The sequence below is a fragment of the Gorilla gorilla genome, chromosome 8 (assembly GCF_029281585.2).
Source record: "Gorilla gorilla gorilla isolate KB3781 chromosome 8, NHGRI_mGorGor1-v2.1_pri, whole genome shotgun sequence".
Lineage (NCBI taxonomy): Eukaryota > Metazoa > Chordata > Mammalia > Primates > Hominidae > Gorilla > Gorilla gorilla.
This window is the reverse complement of record NC_073232.2, coordinates 33140984-33156066: the sequence shown is the minus strand read 5'-3', so window position 1 is coordinate 33156066 and position 15083 is coordinate 33140984. Positions and strand designations below refer to the sequence as shown.

The 15083-nt window shown below is 39.7% G+C and overlaps 1 pseudogene; it reads right to left on the bottom strand.

The window, feature by feature from the left end:
• Window positions 1-1069: 1069 nt before the first annotated feature.
• Window positions 1070-2020, bottom strand: LOC109028617 (nucleoporin NUP35-like; annotated as a pseudogene).
• Between the last annotated feature and the right edge of the window lie 13063 nt (window positions 2021-15083).

Here is a 15083-nt window from a genome sequence, read left to right as displayed (position 1 = left end):
CTAAATATGTATCATAGACACTGTATATATCATAGAACTAAATGTAAAACCTAAAACTTCAAAACTATTTTTTTGTTTTTTTTGAGACGGAGTCTAGCTCTGTCGCCCAGGCTGGAGTGCAGTGGTGTGATCGCAGCTCACTGCAAGCTCTGCCTCCCGGATTCACACCATTCTCCTGCTTCAGCCTCCTGAGCAGCTGGGACTACAGGGGCCTGCCACCACGCCCAGCTAATTTTTTTGCATTTTTTTTTTGAGACGGGGTTTCACCGTGTTAGCCAGGATGGTCTTGATCTCCTGACCTCGTGATCCGCCCGCCTCGGCCTACCAAAGTGCTGGGATTACAGGCATGAGTCACCGCCCCAAGCCTTCAAAACTGTTAAAACAAATCCTAGGTATATTTTTATACACTTATTTTTCTTAAGTGAATCCTAGGAGTGGAATTGCTGGATCCTATGTGTTTAAGAAACTACCAAACTGTTGTGCAAAGTGTCCCATTTTATATTCTTTTTTAAATCATTGACAATGTTTATTATGAAGAAACTGCAGTACTAGGTTTTTTTAAAAGAATGTTGATTTTTGAATACACCAAGAGGACACTCTGTGACAGGACATATACAAACAACGATAATTAAAATATTAAATACTATCTAAATTAAAACACCATAATTCAAATTGCTAATTATAACCTTTGTGTCTTGGTAGAAATAACTATACTCCCCTTTCATGAAATTCACCCCCACCTTCTCATGAAGACTATGAAGTCTCACCAGAATTTCAGTTACTTAATTTACAATAATCAATGCTGAGTTTTCTGTGTTGAAGCATGCACTGTTACAGAAAGCACAAAATTCTATTTACAGGGATTTTTAGTTTTCTTTAAAATGTATCTCAAGCATCTTTTAAAGTGCGAGCTACAAATAGGCTGTATCCTTAATGAAAAAGGCTTCTTCCTAAAAGAAGTATGAGATAACTATCCAATACTGCAGGAACAGTTATATAACTAACCGAAGGAACCAGCAGCACTCTGCTAACTCTGTTTTAGTGTAACAACCTCCTCCTTGGTCTTCTACTACCAGCCAGACATGTACTCCATTGCTTTGGATACAAGATTTTCATCTGTCAGAAATAACCTGATAATCACTAGTAGAATCTTTGTATGCTGTAGCAAGAGGTCTCATGGCAGAAGTCCTAGGAGTACTTTCAGGTTGTGCTAGTGTACCTAAAGTTTTGATTGGTGGTGTAAAGGCGAAAGATGGAGATGATAAAGCACGTCTGTCAGTGCTTCCCATTACACTTTAGTCAATACAGGGTTTTACACCAATCATGATGAATTCTCTAAAAATCCTCCCATCTTTGGTTAAGGCTTTCTGAGCCTGCGGTTTAGACTGATAATGAATATACATTCAATTTCCTGTGTTAGACATCATGTGTTTTAAGATATTCCCATACTGTGCAAATTGTAATAATATGTAGGAAGCAGAGGCTTGAGAAAACCCAAACACAGTCACCCAAGTGTCATCAAGGTGATCTTCTGAAGTCAAAGAATCTCCTTGAGTATAAAAAGGATCCAACTGGGAAGGAGAAAACGTCATCTTTCATGACTGACCGACATTTGCTGGACTAAACATACTTTGCCCTGTTCCAGGAGTAGATGTAACTCCAGTAAGAGGACTCTGCATCATGAAATGTTTGGCTGTCTTCTTGAAGTTAAAGGTGTTGATCCAAATCCCAGGCTAGAAATGTCATCATATATACTTCTAACTTGTGGAGCGCCACTTTTATCTTTATGAGCTAGTACAACTGGTTGTGGTGGTGACCCACCTGCAAGTAAAGGTGATCTCATTTCCACTACTCCTACTGAAGGGCCACTAATTGATCAAGATTGTGGAGTCACCAGGGCTGGCAAATTCCACATTCAAAATCCAGGTAAGAACTGGGCATTAACTCCTGGCTTTGGAGATGAAGCCAGCATCATTGGTTCAGATCCTAACGCAGGCACCTGGAGTTCCATGGCAAAGGCTGCCACTGCGTCAGGAACTTCTATTTTATATCCTTAGAAATAGCATATGAGAGTACCAGTTGCTCTACTTCATCACCAACACTTGGTATAATCAGTCTTTTTAATTTTAGCTATACTGAGAGTTATAATCTCATTAATTTGCATTCCCTTACTAAACAATTATGTTGAAAATTTTTTTCGTGTGCTAATTTGCCATCCTTGTATCTTCTCTCAGATATATCTTTACAAATCCCAGGTATACTAGAAGAAAACAGGGGAGAAAATCTTTGTGACCTTGGGTCAAGGAAAGATTTCCTAGATATGATGCCAAAACCAAAATCCATAAAAGAACAAATTGACTTCATCAAAATGTAAAACTTCTGCTCTCTAAAAGACACTGTTAAGAGAACAAGAAGACAAGCCAGAGACTGGGGGAAATTCTTTGCAAAACACACATCTGATAAAGGACTTGTATCTAGAATATAGAAAGAGCTTTCAAATTTCAACAGTAAGAAAATAAACAACCCAATAAAGAAGAAGTATGCAAGGGATTTCTATGGATACATCTGAAAGATAAAAGGATGGCAAATTCGCACACAAAAAATATTCAACAAAATTGTTCATTAAGGGCATGCAAATTAATGAGACTGTAGTTCTTAGAATGGCTAAAATTAAAAAGACTAATCATACCAAAGTCTGGTAAGGAAGTGGAATAACTGGTACTTTCATATGCTATCGCTAAGAATGTGAAATGGACAAGCACTTTGGGCAACAGTTTTGTAGTTTATTAAAAACTGAAACGCGTACTTACTATATAATCCAGCAATTCCACTCCTAGGATTTATTCAAGAAAAATGAGTGTTTAAAAGTGTACTTGAGATGTGCTTTAATCAGGTATGTTAAGACATGCAGACACAGAAATGACTGTTGTGAAGGAAGTTGTTTTACTCACAGTTCCCTAGAAATGGGAGGCATGACACTCAAAGAGGCCACATGAGCAAGCACCAGGTCAGTCCTGAGTAAGAAGAGCCAGGGGAAAACATGAGCCTTTATGTGGTTTCTGCAGGAAGGAATGTGTGAGGCAGGATAAGAAGAATAAATGAGCTTAGGACTGGCTAGTTTGAATAGTTTCAGCCGGCTCTAGGGTGTAGAGATTGCCCCTAGTTTTCTGGTACTCAGTCGTGGGGTGATTAGGGAAGGTGGATAGTGGCCCAGAGTGTAAGAGTCTGATCAAAGAGGCAGTGGTGGATTCCAGGCTCTGGACTGGTTAGTTCACGTATAAAAGTGATGTTGGCAGGTGAGTCTTGTTACCTTTAGGAACTGGCTTACCTTGGGAGAGGCAATGTCTCTAAGATCAGCAAGGTTTCAAATGTCAAAATATCAGAAACACATGGTTAATACAGAATTCTATCTCTATATAGAAACTCTATGTGAATGTTCATATTGGCTTTATCTGCAATAGCCCCAAACTGGAAACAAACCAAATATATGTCAACAGTTAAATGGATAAACAGATCATGGCATATCCAAACAATAGGCTACTACTCAACAGTAAAAAGAAATGAATTATTGATACACACAAAAATGTAGATGAATCTCAAAATAATTATGCTGGTTGAAAAAGGGAGACAAAAACGGAGTATGTGTGATACCATTTACTCTAGAAAATGCAAGCTAATTTCTAGTGACAGAACACAGATCAGTTGATGGCCTGGTGATGAGGTATGATGGAGAAAAACATTAAAAATGGGTGATGGACTTGTCATTATTTTGATTGTGGTGATAGTTTCATGGTATATACATATGTAGAGGTTTATCAAACGGGAAAATTTAAATGTGTGCAGTTACTAAAGGTATAAATGTGTGCATTTATACTTCAAATAAGCTATTTAAAACAACTTCTTGTCAAGGGAATATTTTATTTCCCAGTCTCTGAAGTTATCTAATCAGAAGAGAGAAAACTCTTAGCTCAACTTCAGGTCACAGAGTGGCCCAAATGATCCCCAGAGACAGTTGCAAACCTAACATTTTTTTTTTTTTTTAATTCCAAGTCAGAGTCTCGCTGTGTCACCAGGCTAGAGTGCAGTGGCTTGATCTTGGCTCACTGCAACTTCCACCTCCCATGTTCAAGCAATTCTCCCTGCCTCAGCCTCCTGAGTAGCTGGGATTACAGGTGCCCGCCACTGAGCCCAGCTCATTTTTGTTTTTTAGTAGAGACAGGGTTTCATCATGTTGGCCAGGCTGGTCTTGAACTCCTGACCTCAGGTGATCCGCCCACCTCGGCCTCCTAAAGTGCTGGGATTATAGGCATGAGCCACTGCACCCGGCCCCCGACATTTTTTGAGCAGCAAATTGGACTAAAAATTAGTAATCTTGGGTTTTGGTTCCAGCTATGCCATTGATTTGCTGTGTCATTTTAGGCAAATCATTCAATTCCTCCAGACCTCAGTTTTCTTGTGTATAATATGAATATGTGGAACTTAGATGTTCTCTAAGTACTTGTCATTTCTCAACTGTGGATCCAGCACCACTAACTAGGGTTCTGTGGATCTATCCAAGTTGCCCAGCTCAGAGAGTTTCAGATAACCCCTGATCCTATCTCCAGTTACGGACAGCCATTTGTCAAGGGCAAAAAGGAAGACTAGGAAAGGAGGCAGGAGCAGGTTAACAGGAGTTGTTTGGGAGTGCACTAAGTGTTTAAAAAAAATTATTGTGGTAAAATACATATACCATAACATTTATCATCGTAATCATTTTTAAGTGTACAGTGCAGTGCCTTAAGTTCTTTCACACTCATTTGCAACCATCGCCATCACCTATCTCCAGAACTCTTTTTATCTTGCAACACTGGAACTCTGTATGCATTAAACACTAACTCCCCATTCCCTTTTCCCCAGACACCTGGCTACCATTCCTCTACTTTGCTTTTTTTTTTTTTTTTTTTTTTGACATGGAGTCTCACTCTGTTGCCCAGGCTGGAGTGCAGTGGCACAATCTTGGCTCACTGCAACCTTTGCCTCCCAGGTGAAAGCAATTCTCCTGCCTCAAGGAGTATTCTCTATTCTGATTAGACAACTTCAGAGACTGGGAAATAAAATATTCCCCAAGTAGCTGGGACTACAGGCACACACAATCATGCCCAGCTAATTTTTGTATTTTTTAGTAGAGACAGAATTTCACCATGTTGGCCAGGAAGGTCTCGAACTCCTGACCTAAGGTGATCCACTTGCCTCAGCCTCCCAAAGTGCTGGGATTATAGGTGTGAGTCACTGTGCTCGGCCTCTCCTCTCTACTTTCTATCTCTATGAATTTGGCTACTCCAGGTGCTTCATGTATGCAGCATCACACAATGCACTAAGTGCTTTTATATTATCTTATTTAATCCTTCCAACAAGTCAGGAAGTAGGAATTATCCTCTTCATTATTATTTTTATTTTTATTTTTATTTTCTTGTAGATAGAGTCTCATTCTGTCAGCCAGGCTGGAGTGCAGTGGCGTGATCACAGCTCACTGCAGCCTCAACATCCTAGGCTCAAGCAATCCTCATACCTCACCCTCCTGAGAAGCTGGGACACAGGCGTGTGTCACCACGTCTGGCTACTTTTTTTAAAAAATTATTTTTTGTAGAGACACAGTCTTACTCTGTTGCCCAGGTTGGTCTTGAACTCCTGGGCTCAAGTGATCCTCCTGCCTCACCCTCCCAAAGTGCTGAGATTACAGGCATAAGCCCGGGGGAATTATCTTTTTAAAAAATACCAAAAAGATGAACAAACTAAGGCTTTGATGGGAAGCTGTATATCATGCAACTAAGAGTCACTGGCCCAGGAGTGACACATGGGTTAACTGCTTCCAAAGCCCTGAAACTTCCATTACTGTAATTCAATAACAATGCATTTAATGAGAAAGCAGTGATCTAGCAAAGAGATAACAAAAGTTTGAGAACAATATACAGGTCAGTGGAATTCATTCAACTCTCAGCCTTGACTGGATTATAATAGGCTGCTTAAAACCTTAGTAGCTCGGTCTCCGGCTCTCTATAAATTATGTGTATGTGTACATTAGTAAGAACGAAGTTACACAAGGTACCTTCTTAAAACTAAGGTGAAATAAAAATGAGTTAGATCAAATGTGTAAAGCTCCAAGTGCCTTCTGAAAGACATATGGTACCATGTAACCACAGAACATGTTTTTATTACTTCCAATGTTTAGAGTTAAATGTCTCTCGAAAACACAGAATAAGATTCCAGACAGACATAACCACAAGTGGTGTTCTTACCCTCAAAAGTATAAACTAACCCTTCCCGGCTGCTGTCTCAGCTGTTGGTGAATCCTAGGGTGTAGGAATTTGCAACCCTTAATGTTATATGAAGAGTTATTTGCTTCCAAGACCAGCTGTAGCCAATCAACCCAGGAGCGAAACAGACAGCACCACAGTCAGACTTCATGGTAAAAAGGAGTGAAGTTCTGTGATGGGCAAACTGACCTAAGGCTAGCAGTTCATGAATTTGACAGTAGGCTCTAAAGCTGGAGAACAGAGGATTTGCACCCAGCAGGCACTGTTCTGAATAGGTTCTTCTTGTAGACTTTCTAGGATTTTGTTGCATACAAGACGGTTATTACATTTATTCTTAACTTCAGAATGAGTGGATTTTGTTGCTCTTCTATATTAGTCATTTAAGACTTATGTATTCCTGATTAAAGCAAGAATTCCCCCATATCTAGGAGCAGATTGTTTTTAGTAAGAAAAAAAATCAACCTTAGAATTTTCCCTTTATAGTGAAAGATTTAGTGTTGTTTTTAAAATAAATCAGCACAATCTTTCTTTACAAAGAGTTTTTTTTTTTTAAGGGAATAGAAAGTACAAGATAGTAAAGTTTATTTACGTGTTAGACAATGGATAGAAAAGATGTAATATGTTCTGCCCTATTTAGTCCAAAGAGAGAATTACTGGATACAGAGGGAGATTTAGAAATCTCACAGAAGTAACATAATCTCTGCATTGTGAAGACCATCATCACACTTAAAGCCACTGCCTCTTTCTGTGTACTTCATGCACAAAGAGATAAAATGCTATTTCACAAAATAAGAATATTTTGTAATTCATTAACTTTCAGTTTGGACACATGACAAATATTTTACATACTGATTCACATGGAAAGGTTTTTAAAAGGCTAAGTACTTAGCCAGTAAATGAGAAGGAAAGGAAATGGAGATAAAACAGGCGCTCATTCCGTATCTGTGGATATTTACTACAATAAGAACATTTTATTTTTATAGCACATTGCTACCATTTGCAATCTGGGCATTTACAGCAAATGTAGACTAGTCAAACCAGAGTTTAAAATACATAAAACTACATCAGGAAAAAATCATACGCTCGCTGCATGAATACTAAATGCTGAGCTACAGAAAAAGAGAGAGGTTATTGCCCATATCTAAGAACCAAAGCATTCTTAAGATAGTGGAGGCTAAAAAGAAGGAGAGAGCCATGCAGGGAGGGAGGGAGGGGGCAAGGGAGGAAGGAAAACTAGAATGTTAGGTCTGACCTATGGTCACAAAACTTAACTACTCTGGTTAACAACAAGAAACTTACCTTTGGATATTCAAACATGAAACTTAAATGGTTGGGAAGAGTACAGATAGAGCACAGAAAGGATTTGGAATTAGATGAGATTCATATCATAGCTTTGCCACTAACCAGCTGTGTGATCTTGGGTAAACCACTCATCCCATCTGGCCCTCAGTTCTCTAACCTGTAAAATGAGAGGATTGGTTAAATCCTCCCCCTAAGTCTATGTAGCTGTAAAAGGCTATGATTCTCTAATAAAGTAACACAAAGAGCCAGTGGTGCATCTAGCAAGGGGCCTTCCGTGTTACCACTCAGCAAAATTCAGGGAGGGATTTCAGCAGGGAAGAAGGCGGCCATACTCTTTCTGGAGCTAAGAGAGCATTCTCTCTCCAGAGAGACCTCAAGTCCTTCTGAATTCTTACGCATCAACTCTGAAGCACACACACACCTAGAGTACATTAATTCCTACAACGCCGTGTATGATGTGGCTGGAACATCCTTCCTCCAGCGCCTGTCACAGAACCTTGAACCATGCCCGATGCATACTAGATACTCAGTGAATGAACTCCAGGAAAATCTCTCCTCTGGTCAGATTCTATACCTGCCCAGCATAAGTGCCCATGGGTTAGTTTCTTAGTCTCTTAAATCCTCAGTCTCCTTATCCTTAATCATGACGGTTGCTAACTCTAAATTTTTAAAATAAAGATTCAATGAGATAAAATATGTGAAATTCAGTCCAAGCAGCCCGACTATTGTGAAATGAAGCATGTGATGTCTGGCTTTAATATGTTCTTCCCCCACCCTCTACAACCAAAAAGTAAATGAACGACAGGAGAAGCGCACATTCCTATACTTACTTGCAGCAATTGGCTCAGATGCGCCTCCTGCCCCTGACTCTACTATCCTTCCCTGCTCAGCTCCTAGCACACCTGGCCTCTGTTCCTCCAGCTTTGTCTCCCAGAACGGGAGTCAGATTTCAGCTTCTCTAGCCCCCTAAGTCTCACTCTCAGGCATATCCTACTCCTGGCCACTTAGGATAACATTCCCATCCATTTCAGGTGTGAACTGGAATTTTCAAGAATGACAGCCAGGAGCATGCTGCCTCAGTACCCCCTGGGGAAAGATAACTAACCCTCTTCAGTTCCAGTGATCAAGACTGTCATGGGAAAATTATGCTCTTTAATGAACTTCAGCTCTATCAGATAATTCAGCTACTGAGAAGGAAGCCACACAGAAGCTAGAGATGGTGGGAGGAGGGGAGATTCCTAATGAGGACTTCAGGGATCCCAGATGCAGCCATGCCTGATGCTGATGTGTCCTTGGCTATTTTACTGCATATCCAGTTGATTACCTATAAACTCCTACCCCAAGCCAATTTATTTTGATTTCTGTCCTGACAAGTGAGAGCTCTAATACTTAAACTCTATCAGGACAATTGAAAGAATAGAAGAAGGGAGGGAGGGAATGGTAGGCTTGGAAATCAGGACTCCTCCAGGATGGCTTCAAAACAAACCCTTCTGCTCCTGCAGACCTTCTTTGGTCTGGCCCATACTCCACAGTGAGACAGAATCACACTAGTCTCTGGAGGTATGAAGGTAAGATGATCATTCTCCTAAACGGATTCTCAATGATGGTTCTCTTTTTAAATATGGTCACACTGGTTGACAAGGTCTTACTGCCTTCTAACAAGCTAGGCACAGTGGCTCATGCCTGTAATCCCAGCGCTTTGGGAGGCTGAGGTGGGTGGATCATGAAGTCAGGAGTTCAAGACCAGCCTGGCCAACATGGTGAAACCTCATCTCTACTAAAAATACAAAATTATCCGGGCATGGTGGCGTGCGCCTGTATTTCCAGCTACTCAGAAGGCTGAGGCAGGAGAATCACTTGAACCCAGGAGACAGAGGTTGCAGTGAGCTGAGATCGCACCATTGCACTCCAGGCTGGGCAACAAAAGTTTAACTCCATCTCAAAAAAAAGAAAAAGAAAAAAGAAAAATACAGAATATCTCTTAGTTCTGTTTTAAGCTTTATTTTTTTTCCTTTCACATCTGGCTCAATTTTACATCATTTTATTGTCTTCTGGTTCTTATTGCTCCTTTTGTTTTTTAAAAAAACTTGCTATATAATAGTTGCTCTTATTTTGGGGGTATTGTGACATTTTGATATATGTATACAATGTGTAATGATTAAATCAGGGTAACTGGGATATGCATCACCTCAAATATTTCTCTCTTTTGTGTTGAGAACATCACAAATATTTCTTGTAGCTATTTTGAAATATAAATTATTTGCTATAACTTCTCTTCTGTACTATTGAGTACTAGATCATATTCCTTCTAGCTAACTGTATTTGTGTACTCCTTAACTTCCCTTCATCCTTCTCCCATTTTTAGTTTTATTTAAAATAAAAATTTGTCTATTTTTTTTTTCTTATTTCTAGCCACTTCAGATGCACACACACAACATCTGATGCCTGTTTATGAACAAGCTGCCTCTATTTTCTTACATTAAAAAAATAGGGCCAGGCATGGAGGCTCATGACTGTAATCCCAACACTTTGGGAGGCCGAGGTGGGCAGATCCCTCGAGGTCAGGAGTTCGAGACCAGCCTGGTCAACATGGGTGAAACTCGTCTCTACTAAAAGTACAAAAAAAAAAATTAGTCGGGCATGGTGGCAAACACCTGTAATCCCAGCTACTTGGGAGGCTGAGGCAGGAGAATTGCTTAAACCCAGGAGGCAGAGGTTGCAGTTAGCAGAGATTGTGTGACTGCATTCCAGCCTGGGTGACAGAGTGAGACTCTGTCTTTAAAAAAACAAAAAACAAAAAACCATTCTTGAGAAGGAAAAAAATTGTTGTTTATATTATACTCTTCTATAAACTGTCAGTTCTATCAAATAATTCATATATTTCTGTAAAATTCAGGAAACTTTAACTGTGATTCCATAGGGAATGGGATGTCAGGCAGTAAGCAGAGGTCAGGCCAACACCAAGATTCTCACCTCAACACAGAATGAGCTTATCTGTTGTCAACAAAAAGTAAAAAACTCACAGAAGTTTCCATATCATTTTAAGATATGTAACATGGATTAAGATCTGAGGATCAGGAATCAATATTGTATAGAAACAGAAACATATATTCAGATTAAAAAATAATATACATCTATCTTTCCCCAAAACAATTAATGATGTGTGTTAGTCCATTTTGCATTGCTATAAAGGAATACTTGAGACTGGGTAATTTGTAAAAAAACAGAGGGCTTATTTGGGTCATAGTTCTGCAAGCTGTACAAGCATGGCACCAGCATCTGTGAGGCTTCTGGTGAGGCCTCAGGAAGCTTACAATCAAGGCGGAAGGCACAGGGGAAGCCGGCATATCACATGATGAGAGAGGGAGCAAGAAGAGAGTGAGGAGGCAGTGTCAAGCTCCCTTAAACAACCAACTCTTGCGGGAACTTACAGCGAGAACTCAATCAATCATTACCATGGGAATAGCGCCAAACTATTCATGAGGGATCCACTCCCACGACCCAGTCACCTCCCACCAGGCCCCACCTCCAACCCTGGGAATTACATTTCAACATGAGATTTGGAGGGAACAAACATTCAAAGAGTATCAATAAGTAAATGGAAAAAAAAACACTAAGCTTAACTTTAGGTTTTTTTTTTTAGCTTTACAAAACTGTATCTTTCTATTTACATGTAAAAGATGAGCATCAGAAGTAGCAATTCTTCTACATAATTCTACATAAGTGTTCTATAAAACTCGGTTTGATTTGTGCAAGAAAAATTTTAAATCTATTCATAGTAATGAATGCAGTAGTTAAGAATGCAAAATAGTTTCAGTAATTTAAAACCAAGAAAAAAAGTCTCCTTTAGGGATAAATATCCATATATGGCTTTTATTCAAAGGCAACTTATTTTTAGAAAACAGGAGAAAAAACCTTTTGCCTCTTTTGGACTTATATGCTCAAAAGTGACCATACTTAAAACAATATTCTAACCTTATATTTTAAAAAGCAGTGGTTTGGTAATACATGCACTAAGTGTAATAGCTTTTATTTTGAATCTTGCAAAGTACATAATTGAAAATGTGAATCTAGATACAGAGTAGAAAGTTCATTTTTCTTTTCTTTTCTCTTTTTTTTTTTTTTTTTTTTTTTTTGAGACAGAGTATCACTTTGTTGCCCAGGCTGGAGTGCAGTGACATGGTCTTGGGTCACTGCAACCTCTGCCTCCCAGGTTCAAGCCATTCTCCTGCATCAGCCTCCTGAGTAGTTGGGATTACAGGCACGTGCCACCACACCTGGCTAATTTAGTGGAGACTGGGTTTTGTCATGTTGGCCAGGCTGGTCTCAAACCCCTGACCTCAGATGATCCGCCCGCCTCGGCCTCCCAAAGTGTTGGGAGGCATGAGCCACCGTGCCTGGCCAAAAGTTCATTTTTCAAATAACTAATGATTTTACTCAGCACACATTTCTGACATTGTGGCTATTTTACCACAATTTAGACATAGCACATCTGTTGGACAATCTACTCTCTAAAACTCAGATATATTAACTGGCCTCTTCAAAGAATTCTCAAAGTGGTGCGTTCAAGGTTAGGAAAGGCTCTCTAAACACTGACAATATAGATCACTTTAAAAGAGGTTTTCTTTCCTATGAAACAAAATGTGTTTAGGGAAATAAAGACAATCTACTCTTCACTCTCCCTTGTCCCCACTGAACTGCAAATAAAAATATTACATTTTCAAACTGTCAAAAGAAAATAAGAAGACTTCTTTGATGTCTGCAATGAAAACATGGTAGAAAAGAGCAATGTGTTCTGTATTTATCAACCAGCAGAAGCTATTACCCAAACCATTCTAGATTCACAGAGAAAGGGTAATTAAAACTGCAAATCCTGGGGCCTCACCAAATCATTTGAATTTTGAACTGGAATCAGAATCTCTGGGAACTTTTTTTTTTTTTTTAACAAAAACAAAAACAAAAACATGTTCCTTAAGTGATTCTTAGGAACACGGAAATGTGCGAGTAACAGAGCATGATGTTGAAGATATGAGCAATGCTCAAACCTCTCTGGAAGGACCAAATATTTTCCAAGACACTTTCTCTTTGACTTTCTCTTCCTCTCCTGTTTTGTGACTGCTTTATCTCTCCATCTTTGGGAGATGGGGTAGAGGGATATTTGGGAGGTGGAAAGGTGGATTATCCTATCCTGTCTCCTTCCATCAGCACAGCAGACAAAGGCTGGGCCTATTGCATTCTCCTTGGACATTTCTTTTTTCTTTTTTTTTTTTCTTTTTGAGACAGGGTCTCTCTGTGTCGTTTCGGCTGGTGTGCAGTGGTGCGACCACCGCTCACTGCAGCCTTGACCTTCTGGGCTCAAGTGATCCTCCCACCTCCTTCTCCTGAGCTGGGACTGCAGGTGTGTTCCACCATACCTGGCTAACTTTTGTATTTTTTGTAGAGCTGGGGTTTCGTCATGTTGCCCAGGCTGGCTTGCTGGACATTTCAATCAGGGTCTTAACAAATGCTTGATGATAATTAAATTGTGTCCAGTTAAGGACTCAGTTTCTCTGCAGATCAAATTGATGGCTCTGGTGCCTGGATTCTCTTCCAGATATTAAATAGTAAAAATAACTTTATCAAGAGAATATTTCTTCATATGCTTCATATAACTTAAAAACTTAGAATGGGCAACTTCTGAAGTTTCTTCAGGTGACCAAATGCTTTGAGGGAAACTAAAAAAATACGAAGAAAAACATGCAGGGAGATTATTTATGTAACCCTTTTGTATCTTTCTGAGCAAATGTGATTAATTCAGTATGAAACGGTTGATCCTTACTACAAGTAGGTTCTTTTTTCCCTTTTATCAGGTACACCTAAAGTTTCTTACAAAGCCAAAAAAGAAATTATTTGGCTGGTTACTCAGCGTGATGGTTAATATTGAGTGTCAACTTGATTGGATTGAAGGATGCAAAGTACTGTTCCTGAGTGTGTCTGTGAGTGTTGCCAAAGGAGATTAACAGTTGAGTCAATGGACTTGGGAGAGGCAGAACCACCCTCAATCTGGATGGGCACATCTAATCAGCTGGCAGCATGGCTAGAATAAAGCAGGCAGAAGAGACTAGAAGGACTTGATTGTTGAGTCTTCTGGCCTTCATCTTTCTTCCGTGCTCAATGCTTCCTGCCCTCAAACATCAGACTCCAAGTTTTTCAGCTTTTGGACTCTTGGACTTAACACCAGTGGTTTGCCAGGGGCTCTCGGGCCTTCGGCCACAGACTGAAGGCTGCACTGTTGGCTTCCCTACTTTTGAGGTTTTGGGACTCAGACTGGCTTCTCTGCTCCTCAGCTTGGAGATGGCCTGTTATGGGACTTCACCTTGTGATCATGTGAGTCAATACTCCGTAATAAACTCCCCTTCATATATACATCTATCCTATTAGTTCTGTCCCTCTAGAGAACCCTGACTGATACGCTCAGTAAACACTTATTTTCTGGCTTTGCCTTTCTTGAAGTTTGATTTATATGATTCTTTGACAACAATTAACTGCCAGACTAGCTCTTGTAAGAGGTCCATATGCACAGGTGTGTACAATACTTAGTCATAATTTAAGCTTCTGACTAATCTCCAATAATCAACACCTGGATGTGTTTGTGAGCAAAGCCTCCAAGTCAGAGTGAAACAGACAATAAGGAACAGAACAAGTTGTCCTTGACCAGATTGCTTAAAATTGTTATCCCGATTTTTGAGCAATTCAAGACCTGTTTGTGTGACCGCGGGAAATGGGTCAGAGGAATAACAAGTATGAACCACAGAGAAGGTGTCTTATAAGAGCTGGCCCCTGCCAAGGAAGACTTTGTTTGCATTCTTCTCTCTATGCAACCCTGAAACAGGACCTTTAAGAATTTCAATCTCATCCTAAATCAAATTCCAAAGTATTCTTTGATCTACAATGAAAACCCAAATAAGATGATAATCATTAACTCAAATAAATGCCCTGTTTACAAAACCATTGTGACCATTTGGCAGTTGTAAATAACTCTTTGTCTAGGATTGGAAAACTGGACAGAGAAGCAGGATATACAAATTATCAAGAATGTGAGGGGAGGGAGAAAGGTGGGGCTAACAAGAGAAAAGCAGAGATACTGAGTAACTTGGAGAACAATAAAAGGCAGGCTAGGGGGACTTAAGGAAGAAGCCAGGGTAGAACGCCTAAAAATAGCAGAAGCATAGGAAATTGACCTAAAGATATTTGATCTGCCATTGTACTCCAGATCCTGCCATTTCAAGTTCAGATCTATAAAAAGGCATGTTTTAGACACGTATCATCTCCTTCCTATCTGTTCAGCAAAGGTACTGATTGCGCATCCTGCTTCAAGCCGGTGGTCCTTATAGCAGCATTCCCTAATTTCTTACTTTAAAAAATTAGTCATGTTAGATTACTTTCCCTTTGGGAATTTGCAGGAATCACAAAATTAAGTCAATAATAGTTACCCCTCTTGTCTTTGCA